The 12,414-nt window shown below is 32.4% G+C and overlaps 1 protein-coding gene across 1 annotated transcript in view; it reads right to left on the bottom strand.

Moving 5' to 3' along the window:
* LOC114335298 (lactosylceramide 4-alpha-galactosyltransferase-like) overlaps nt 1-11,773 on the bottom strand; it is a 53,690-nt gene extending 41,917 nt beyond the window's left edge. Inside the window, exon 1 of the mRNA XM_050646038.1 lies at nt 11,698-11,773. The gene's annotated coding sequence lies outside the window, so the exon portion shown is untranslated. The remainder of the gene's footprint in view (nt 1-11,697) is intronic.
* Between the last annotated feature and the right edge of the window lie 641 nt (nt 11,774-12,414).

Below are 12,414 nucleotides of genomic sequence, written 5' to 3'. Positions count from 1 at the left end.
TTCACAGAAGACTTACAGATGATAAAAATATATTTTACTTGGCTTATTTGTCTGACTTTTTTGAGACACTTAATGTCCTGAATCTGAAGCTTCAAGGCCGTAAAAACCTCTTAAACACTTATGATGCAATTAAGGGGTTTATAGAAAAAATATCGCTTTGGCAACGCCGCCTTCACAGTTCTAAGCCAAACTTTTCTTCTTTTCCTAAACTGAACGACCTTCTCGATGATATTCAAACCCTTCCACTACATCTAGTTTCTAATTTGAAAGACGTCATATCACGGCATTTAGAAGAACTGAAAAATCAAATTCGAAAGTACTTTCCAGATGTTAGCTCGGAAAACTGGGAATTTAAGTTGACAAGAGATCCTTTTCATATCGAAGTTGACATTCTTCCAGTTAACCTTCAAGAGCAGGCAATTGACCTAAAATGTGATTCACAAGCAAAAGCAGATTTTGCAAACATGGACTTGGAAGAATTTTGGTTAACCTTCTTTCCTGTTTACCCAGAAGTGGCTTTAGTATCTGCGAAGTTATTAGTCCAGTTTTCATCCACATATCTTTGCGAATCTGGTTTTTCTGCATTGGCGTATATAAAATCAAAATACCGTTCAAGGCTGGCCGTTGAAAGTGACTTGAGGTGTGCTCTGACACAGTTTCAACCGAATATCGAAAAACTTGTCAAGAACAGACAATGCCAACCCTCTCATTGAAAGTGCAAAAACACTCATATAAGACTTTCAACTTTATATGCGTATTTGATTTTTTGATTATTCTTTTTCTCAAATAAATAAACAATGTTAAGTTTAATGGGACATCAAATAAACTTTCGTATTTAAATATATATCTGGATTTTTATTTTGCATCCCAGCTTTTGCTAACGTAGAGTTAGCATCGTCAGTTTCACAATTTCACTGTTCTAACTTGAACCAACCAATTATTGACTGGAGGGGAGGCGTGAGCTATCTTCAGTGTTCAAAGGGGGCTCCAGTGCTAAAAGGTTGAGAACCGCTGCTATAAAGAATCTATAAAATGGGGAAAATCTTCAAAAAAACCCAAAACCCAGTTTTTCTGTGTTTTAAAGGTGTCGCACCATACGCAAAAATCTGAAAAAAAAATAAAAATATAGGTTTTGATAAAATACACAAAATAAAAAAAATAGACCTAGAGCCTTTAAAAAAAAAGATACGGATTTTTCGAAAAAAAAAATGCATTTTGAGATTATTATATACACTCAATCTACTGGTCTATAAACATTGACATATTTTGTAGAAGCCTTAACTATGCGTGTGAATTCTTTCAAATTTTTAAATTGATTTCATTTCATCGAAACAGCCATAACGGCAGCGAAAACATAGTTTTTGGATATTCTTGAACAATCTTTACTTGCATAATCGCTTAAATTATTCATTAATTTAATTAATAGGATTATTTTTCCACTAACTATGTATTGAGTGATTACAATAATTTATATGCTATGCAATAAATACTAATAATAATCGAGAAAAGAAAAAAACTGATAAATTGATTTTAATAACATACTGCTACTATCGGAACGAGTAGATAAATTGTGAACATTTTTAACAAATTAAAATACAATGTACGTACAGTACAGCAATGTTGCCGATTTTAGCGGCAACATTTAATGTCTAAAATAAGAATATTTTCTTTTTTGTTACAGACTGTTATCTACCCTACCAGATTTGCCGTGAAATGCCTAAAGCTAATCAATATGGTGATCATGATGGTTGGACAGTGAACTTGTCGTATGAAAATTGTTATCCAGTAAGAACCAATGCTAATTGCACTACCACCAAGAATTTCTTTGGCAGCTATGCCGAGTGTTATAAATGCGGAGTGCATATGGGTTGTGTAATGGAAAGATAATGTATCGATTTTTCTAATTTTGCGTTATGTTTAACTTTTTGACTTCCATTACAGGAATGTTTCGTCAAATAAAAATTAACCAAACTATTGTGTTTCATTATTTCAGTTTAATACCCGCCATAGATTTGTTACCCGTTTTAAACAGATTTGTTATCAGTAGCGACCATAGAATGGTTCGGGGTAAAATAGAAATAAGCTTAAAGAATAAGAGGTATAAGATTGATTAAAAAGAAGATCAAATCAAAACCATGGATGAAACCATCAGATGTAGATAGTTTTCAGCAATATATTTCCGACATACTTAGTAGTCCTAAAGCATAAACTAATATCATCATCATCAGCAATGGTGCTACAGCCCTATGAAAGAGCCTCGATCTTCCAAAGTATATTACGCCAGTCAGTCATATCCATTGACAACCGTTGCCAGTTTGCTGCTCCTATTTTTCTCCCATCCTCATCTACACCATCGTCCCATCTAAGTTTTGGCCTACCCCTATTTCTATTTCCCACAGGTTGTGACATAAGGATTCTTCTAGGAGGGTTGTTATGCTGTGATCTTGCTAGATGTCCTGCCCATCTTAGTCTTCCTATTCTTATAAGAGATACTACGTCTTTACCACCAAATATATGTTTATATCTGTGGTATACCCCGTAGTTGTACCTCCTCCACCAAATACCATTTTCACAGATACCACCGAATATTCCTCTCAGGATCCTTCGTTCAAATATAAGCAGAAGGTTTTCATCTGCCTTGGAGATGGTCCCTGTCTCCGATCCATATGTCAGCACTGGTTGTATAAGGATTTTGTATATGGTTATTTTTGTTTTTTGACTTAAGATTCTGCTTCTCATATTTATGTCTACTCAGTCCAAAATAGCATTTGTTCGCTAGGATTATCCTTCACTTGATTTCTTCCGTCATGACGTTCTCCTTGGTGATCAGGGAGCCTAAGTATGTGAATTTGTCCACCACTTTAAAGGTAGAGTTATCAACAGTGAATTGGTTTCTGGCGGTATTGTTGGGTGTTGATATCATCATCTTAGTTTTCTCCTCGTTTACTTTCAGGCTCATACTTTTTGAGGCATTTGAGAAGGTGGTATACATTTCTTCTAGTTTGGGATGATTTATTAAAAATATTTCCTCTGTTGTCTATTCGGACATCTCTGACCGCCTTTTCCAGAGCTATGTTAAAGATGAGACACGCCAGCGCATTTCCCTGTCGCAGCCCAACATTCGTTTCAAACGCTTGTGTTTGTTCGCCCTGTATTTCGACTTTGCAAACGACTTTACGCATTGTAGCCCCAATATGATCAGTTTATCAGGGATGTGGAATTCATCTATGGCTTCATACGATTTATTCCTTAGGACACTATCATAGGCCGATTTAAAATCTACGAAAAGATGGTATGTGTCGATATCGAATTCATTGGTTTTTTCCAGTATTTGCCTTAGCACAAAGATCTGGTCTTTTGTTGATCGATCAGACCTAAAACCACTTTGATATTCTCCAAAAAGCTCCTCTGAATGTGCACTTAGGCGACCATATAAGAAAGTAATATAAACGACTTAAATAATAAATAAACAAATGCCTTATTGGAAAGTCAAAATAAATTTTGTCCTAGAACTCAAAAAGAAAAAAGATCAGCCAAAATACCAGGCAACTAATGCAGAAAAGAAGAGAAATGGCAAGTGAGACGGAAACTAAAGCTGACGAACTACAAAAATTAAATAAAGAAATATCCAAAGCTGTTAGACAAGACACTCGAAAATACAACCAAGAACAAATTGCTGTAGGTACACAAGCCAACACAAAGTAAATAGCAAAGAAAATCAAGTACCAGAAAACAAGGAAAAAAGCATTGTCAACCAAGGATCAGAACTATTACCGGAAATCACAATAGACGAAATAAAACTAACTCTAAGAAAATATAAGAATATCATATCTCCTGGCAAAGATTCTGTAGTTACTGATGCAATCAAAATCGTAGGCACTTGCGTACTTAAGAAAATAAAAAACCTTTTTAATATGTTCCTTTTCTACAGTAATATACCCGACAAATGCCACAATGCTGAGGTAATTCTAATGTACAAAAAAGGAGGTTTCCATGAATTAGAAAACTACAGACCTATAAGTCTTCTTAGTCACCTATACAAACTCCTTACAAGAATAATAACGAATCGTCTTGAGAAAAAACTTGATTTCTGCCAGCCAATAAAGAAAGCGGGATTTCGTACCGGATTTGGAACAGATGGTCATCTACAAGCCTACAGAGCATTAAAACGGTAATAGAAAAGACTATCGAATACAATCGACCACTAGTTCTGGCTTTTGTAGATTTCCATAAAGCCTTTGACAGGGTCAAATTTGACAAAATCCTGGAAGCACTACAAACATGCCGCATTAACTACCGATCTTCTTCTTGATGTGCCTATCCGTGACGAATGTTGGCAATCCTCATGGCAATCTTCACTTTATCTGCAGCAAAGCGGAAAAGCTGCACAGATGTCGTGTTGCACCAGGTTCTGAGGTTCTTTATCCAGGAAGTTCTTCTTCCTCCTGGACCTCGCTTTCCAAATATTTTCCTTGCAGGGTGGCTTGTAGGAAGGCATATCTGGATTCATTTCGCCTAATGTGTCCAAAGTATTCCAACCTTCGAGATTTGATGGTGGTTAGTACCTCTCGGTTCTTCCCCATTCTTCTAAGGACCTCTTCAATTGTGACCCGATCAGTCCATAGGATTTTAAGAATTTTCCGATATGCACATCTCAAATGCTTCCAATTTTCGGCACATATTTTCGTTCAAGGTCCATGATTCAACACCATAAAAAGGGCAGAGAAGACGTAGCATCTCAACATTCTTACTTTTACACGAAGAGAAAAGTTGTGGCTCTTAAAAAAGGCCCCCATACGGTTGAAGGTTGATCTAGCTTTTCCGATGATGATAAGATTTTCCGCTCTTATCTCTTGGTTGTTGGTCAATGGTCCATGGACAAAATTCATAACAAACCTCGTACCTAGCGGAAATATCAATATTGAAGGCAACGTAGTAGAGCTAGTGGAAAAATACATATAGCTTGGACACGAAATAAAGATCACAAGAGACAACCAAATATGCGATATCTTGGTACCAAAATATAGTGACAATATAAATATAAATAGAAAGATTATTCACTCAATATTATCAGAATTCGACAACTCCGTCGTTATATATACCGATGCTTCCAAATCATCAAACGGCACTGGATGCGCTTTTTTTGTCCCGTTGGAACGAATAGAACACATATATTTAAGTTGAACTCCCAGACCTCTATTTTTACAGCAGAAGCTCTTGGAATATATGAGGCCTTACTTTATGCAACAGAAAGTAACTCGAACCATATCACTATATTATAGTGATATTATCAAATTCTTTATCAGTTTTGACCTCGATTGGGAAACCGGGATTGCCAAATAGGTACAGTTGCCCTTATATTTACAAAATTAAGGATATCAAACAAAAGTTAGTAACAAGGGGCAAAAATGTACTCTTTGTTTGGATTAAAGCACATATAGGTTTGGAAAATAATGAACATGTAGACCAATTAGCAAAAGAAAGTATTTTGTCTGGAAAGAAACTTCGTATAAAATCACGGCTTGCGAGTTTCTGGCTTCCTTCAAATTAAGATTATACCAGTTTTTTAATGTACCTAGAAAATATGTTACCACGATCATTAGACTGAGATTTGGACATGCTTGTTACCCCAAACATGTATTTAAACTTAAGGTTTTAGCTAATGATCGATGTGAATTTTGTACAGAAGAAGGAAACCTAGATCATATATTTTTCAGTTGCCCCAGAAATACTATAATTTCATCCAGATTAATAAATAACTTACATAAACACAATATATCAGCCCCTTGGGACCTTCACTACTTATTATCACTAAACTCGAGAATAGTGTATGATTCCTTAGATATGTTTTTAAAAGATAGTAAAATAACCATGTAAATAATTATGTATTAATTAATAATGTACCCTTTGTTTCTAACCCAATTGTTAAATTCCTTCCTTACCGCTGCCTAGTGTTGTATGTCTTAAAAAAATGCCTTGATCGGCCACTAGACTCAGTTGTACACAGTTGTACAAAGAAACAAAATTATGTTCAATATAACCATTGATTAAAAGCTACCCAGGTTATTAATCAATGATATATCGAAAAAACTTCTACTCCAGGGAAATAAGGTTTTTGTCGGGACACTTGAGCAGCCAGGTTGCAAATGGATTTTTGGGTACTATATACCTAATACATTATACATACAAAAATGCCCGTCACAGTTGAGGATGAGAAACTTAGTTATTAACAAATAAGGGTCAAAAATGGCAGTTTTTTCGTTTAAATCGCTGCAGGTAAAAATAGGGTAATTATATATATTATTTAGAGTAATCGTATTTTAGTAAATCAGCCAAGGTTTAAAATGGCACTTTTTGAATTTTGGTCCGATCATTTTTTGCTTCGGAAATTGCAATATAAGTCTAAAATTTCAAAAATAAAAAATGTGCTATAACTTTTGCGAAAATGGCCTTAATACTTTCGTATTGCAAGAAAGGTTGAGTCAAACATTCTGTATAACGCACACAAAATTTTAAGACGATTCGTCAATTAGTTTAAATTTTATTCAATTTGTTTATCCCAAAGAGCTTTTTTTCGCATTGTTATTGTTCAGAAAATAATAATGATATAACAATTCTGTGTAAGGCACATGCAAGAAGAATAGTTATATTTTCAACGTCTTGAAAAAAAATCATTAAAAAAGTCGTTTTTATCACTCCGAAAAAAGTTTAGTAAAATATAGTCATTTTTCGCTTATAAACAATTTGAATAGCTTTGTTAATATTGACTATAGAGTAAATCTACCTTAGGATTTTAAACGCTGGTATTTTTACACGAATTTTCAGAAAAAATCTTTTTGCCTAGGTTAATTAGGCTCAAAGTTAGCCACCTTTATTATTTAATTCGCAGTTACTTCTATTTACATCAAATTCTCCTGTAGCAGTGTTAGTTACTTAGGTCAACTTAGATTAATGAAAACACCGAGATGTAACATGGTTCATTGCGCAGCGTGCCAAATTCTTCTTTATCCCTACCTGCGCCATTCCACCAATTGGAGTGGACATTAGCATCGTATCGTGACGAGAACCGCCGATAATGTTCGAAGCTCATATTTTGTTTCGTGCCGTTGAAGGTTAACGCAAGCAATTAAATTGTGAATATCAAAATAGTTTCTGTGTTTTTTGTGATTTTAGTGTCAAAATGAGTCGATGTATTGTAAAACAATGTGTATACAACAAATCTAAAGTATGCCGACGTGATAAAAGAAGTATTCATTTGTTTACGTAAGTATTGAACAGTATTTAAATTCAAATGCCGCGCCGGTTTGTTTACATTCGACACCAGGGCCAGGGTGGTATTAGGCCCGATTGTTTGTAATTGTAAAAAGTACCGAGTTACTTATTTTAGCATTGTATTGCTTTGTTTATTTTTTTTTATATATGTATATGCTCAAGATGTCGTAGTCTGTTAGTTGTTTATTCTAAATATATATTAATGCAATGTAATATAACTTAAAAAAATATTACAAAAATTTAGACACCATATTTCATCAAACTTCTCACATAATCATTATACAGGGTGATAAAGTAAATAAAGCATGTAAACATAAGTTAGTCATTATTACTGATTAATACAGTTACTTTTGATACATTACTTTAATTTGATGGTGTATAATCAAGAGTGTGTGATATTATGGATATGTAGATTATGGAGTTGACTTACAAACGGATTGTCATTCAATTGCCAAGGAAGCAATAGTATTTATGTTACAGTATTTCTCATGATCATCTTTCAGTGCGTCACAGTTTTTCGATTTCTTTCTAACGCATTAAATTGTATGTGACAGAAAAAAGGCACGTCGGTGATTACATTTCGTCGGTGACATTTTTATAACATTTATTCTAGTTATTCTGGTTGTCGATAGATGGCGCCATAATAAAAAAATAATTTTTTTTAATTAGATAATAATATTACAAATATAATCTGTATAATTTATGACTATACAAATCAAAGAAAATACCATTTTATAAATGCAAGAAACGCATTTGATTTGTTTTTATTCCAAATTGAAAATAAAATGTGACAACTGTCAGATTTAACTAAAATGTCATGTTAGAATAAATGTCATAAATGTGTATTATCACGGACTTACCCTTTTTCCTATCATTTGTTACGCACTGAAAAATGATCATGAAAAGGACAATAGTATGTATTAATAGCTCTTGGAAACTTCCCGTAGGGTATTTCTTAATTGATTTATTAACTGGCAAACAAAAACAAAATTTAATATTACAATGCTTAAATTTGGTAAATCAATCTGGTGTAGAAGTGATATCACTGATATCAGTAACTTTTGATGGTGCATAAAATAATGTGACAATGGTAAAGGAGTTAGGGTGTAGTTTTCAATTAAATTCATTAAAATCTACATTTACTTTACAAAATTCAAATAAAGAAATTGCAGTTCTGTTCGACCCGTGTCATATGATAAAATTATTAAGAAACACACTAGGAGATAAACTAATTTTAGTTGATGATAATGGTGAAACTGTAGAGTGGAAATATATTAAGGAATTAAATAAACTCCAAGCGGAAGAGGGGGTTCATTTACGAAATAAACTTAAAAAATCTCATATTAATTATAAAAAACAAAAAATGAAAGTAATGTTGGCAACACAATTATTTAGTAACTCTGTGGTACATGCTATTGAATATTCAACACAAGTTTTACAGTTACAACAATTTAGTAACTCTGCTGCTACGGTCAATTTTATTCGTATCTTAAATAATTTGTTTGATGTTTTTAATTCTAGAAATATGTCACAAAAAGATTATAAAAAGCCTTTAAATACAGAGAATTATATCAAAATAATGACTTTTTAACCGAAACTGCTGAATATTTCAAATCATTAACTTTAGTTAACGGGGTAAAGATTTGCGAAAGCAAGAGAAAAATGGGAGTTTTGGGATTTCTATTTTGTATTAATAGTCTTCAACATTTGTACAAACAATTAGTGGAAACAAATTTATTAGTGTATATTCCAACCTATAAATTAAGTCAAGATCAGAACATTTTTTGGGTTAATTAGATCAATGGGGGGTTATAACAATAATCCAACTGCTAAACAGTTTAAGGCAGCTTATAAAAAAATGTTAAAACATTTAGAACTAAGGGATAGTTTTAAAGGAAATTGTATTCCTTTAGAACTGATTACAGTTATGGCTCCTGAAAAAATAATTAATAAGTCTTGTGGCAGAGAACGAATTGTTGAAGACGAATGTGTTGATGAAAACGATGACATATCCAATACGAATTTTATATCACTTCAATTAAGGAACTTATCATTTACACATTACAAGAGAGAAGTTATTATATACATTTCAGGATATGTCGTTTATAAAATATCAAAAATTTTGAAATGCGAAGACTGTGTAAACGCATTTATAGGAGACCGAGCAGACTTGTTGACATCATTCATCAACCAAAGAGATACATTAAATTTAACTTATCCATCCAACGATGTTGTTATTATTTGCTCTACTGCCGAAAAAGTGCTACAGTGCCACATAAACATTAATAAAAGTATTAATGTTAATATTGTTAATGTCCAAATATTAAAAGAATTAAGAGAACAATTATTATTTAAGAACTTAAACAACCATTTCAAACATTATTCCTTTTTAGAGTCACAATATTCCAATTTATTAAAATTAATAATTTTCACCTACATTAACGTCCGAATTCATCATTATAATAAAACAATTATAGATACTAGTAAAAGTAAAAGAATTTTTCATAATAAAATGACATTATTCTCTGGACAATGAAAATATTTTTTAGTTTTTGATCATTGATTATTTTTATTGTAAAACTTTATGTTGTTTTTTGTGATTAGTCAATACGATTAGTGTAATTAGTTAAATAAGTGTATATTAATTTGTGTTATATTCGGAACTAATTCAATAAATATTATTAATTATTCTGAATCCAACTCTGTTTCATTTATGTAGAAGCTCCCCACCCCTGCAATTCTGTTTAGAAACAAGGCAACATTCGCGCAGCTATCTAAATAGGTTCATGTTACATCTCGGGCTTCTTAAATCTATGGTTAGTTACCATACTACTCCGAAACGGCTTGGCCGATTTTTATAAAATTTTACACGTCTATCCTATAGGATGAAGAAGAGGTTCTTATCTATTTTTTATACCCATAAGTTATAAGGAGGGTTGCCCCCCTGACATTTTTTTTTTATTTTTTCAGACAAAATTATCTACCTTAATTTTATATGATGTAGAATTAAAAAATACATACAGCTCTTAATTTTCACTCTTTTATCACCAACCCCCATTTGTTAACAGCCATCTATATATTTACATCTATAAAATTCTCCTGTCATAGTGTTACTTTGCATACTCCTCCGAGACCGCTGGACAGATTTTTAATAAATTATATATGTATATTCGGTAGGTCTTAAAATCGGTAGTAATCTATTTTTCATATCTCTGAGTGATAAGAGGAGTTCCCCCCAACATTTTGTAATGTTAGGTGGGGATGTGTGTACATAACATACTCTATAAGACTACGAGTACACACAAATTTAAAAAATTATGATCGAAATCCATCAACAAGATCCGGCGATATTATTTGCAGCATATGTTTGCAGAATCAATTTTATTTTTTTAGTGCACGGATTTTAATAATTCCCCTCCACCGACCACGAATTAATTCCGTTCGGACGCCATTTTTAAAAGTTTATTAACCACTCTGTTGAGGGTCAAAGTTTACTCAAACTTTTACACATAAACTATATATCTTCAACTTCAAAATAGCTCTAGTTGGGCTGCTTAATTGTTATAAACAAAGTAGCCGCCAATTAAATAAAAAAAAAGTAGCTAACTCTGACCATAATTAACCTAGGCGAAAAGTTTTTCTTTGAAAATTCGTATAAAAATACCAGTTTTTTAAATCCCATTGTAGTTTTAGCCTACAGTCAATATTAATACAGTTATTCAAATTGTTTATAAGCCAAAAATGACTCTATTTTAGTAAAATGTTTTCTAAGTGATAAAAATGACTTTTTAATAATTTTTTTAAATACTTTGAAAATATGACTATTCTACTTTCACGTCGTTTTCACAGAATTGCTATATCATTATTATTTTCTGAACAATAATATTGCGAAGAAAAAGCTCTTTGCGATAAACAAATTGAATAAAATTTAAACTAATTGACTAATCGTCTTAAAATTTTTTGTGCATTGTGTGGACTATTTGGCTCAACTTTTCGTGCAATATAAAAATCTTAAATTCACTTTCGCGAAAGTTATAGCAAATTTTTTATTTTCGAAATTTTAGTTTTATTTTGCAATTTTCGAAGCAACAAATGATCGGACCAAAATTAAAAAACTGCCGTTTTAAACCTTGGCTCATCTACTAAAAGAAAAATATTATAAATAAGATATTTAATTATCCTATTTTCACCAGTAGCGATTTAAACTAAAAAAGTTCCATTTTTGACCCATATTTGTTAATAACTAAATTTCTCGTCCGAACTGTGACGGGCATTTTTGTATGTATAATGTATTAGGTATATAGTACCATAAAAAACCCATTTGCAACCTGGCTGCTCAAGTGTCCCGAACATGGTATATTTTTGCCTTATTTCCCTGGTGTATTCGGAGTATTATTAGTACATAGTATTAAAAATAAAACTTACCTTTACTTTGTTTCTTACTCACACACCAAGCTTTACGATATTGTTTGCAAATAGAATATAAGACATTATCTTTTTTTTTAATTTGTATTTTGTTTATAGAAGTTAATTACTTCACATATTAATTAGTATTTAAAAAATATACTTACTATAGCCATTAGCGTCTCATTAGGTTCGAACGGTTAATAATTAATTTAATATAGGAGAAACCGAGAATGGTTTGGACACTTTTTGGGTTTTATTTTAGTTTCTTTATCTAAATATTTTACCATTTTTGTTGTTAGGCTAATGTTTAGAACAGTTCTTTAGATTTATTTATTCATAACATAAAAAAAGACTAAGTTTTTAATCTAAGAGCACATAAAACAACACCAAAAAATGTTACTCTAGCTAGATCCTACCAGACCGAAAACAATGGTAACCTTCTCTGGTTACACCTCCGAAGCGTCTACAATTTGCAAGCCATACGGATGCTAAGACTAAAGAAGATGAGAGACTAATAAGTTTCAAAACCGGTAGGGGTGCTTGCTGCACTCTCTGATTGTACTGCAATGATGATGCGGCTGTAGTTTCGTGTTGCAACGAAATTGAAAATGGTTATTCATTTTTTATTTACATTTTTACTCCGATTTGAGTACGAAGGAAATCATTCTCGTTGGAACTTTACCGCGCTGAGCAGATGGGACGTGAATTATAAATTGTAAAATTCCCTCATCTTCT

The sequence above is a fragment of the Diabrotica virgifera genome, chromosome 3 (genome assembly GCF_917563875.1).
Source record: "Diabrotica virgifera virgifera chromosome 3, PGI_DIABVI_V3a".
Taxonomy (NCBI): Eukaryota; Metazoa; Arthropoda; class Insecta; order Coleoptera; family Chrysomelidae; genus Diabrotica; species Diabrotica virgifera.
Note: the sequence above shows the minus strand (reverse complement) of the source record. Positions and strands in the feature narration are given on the sequence as shown.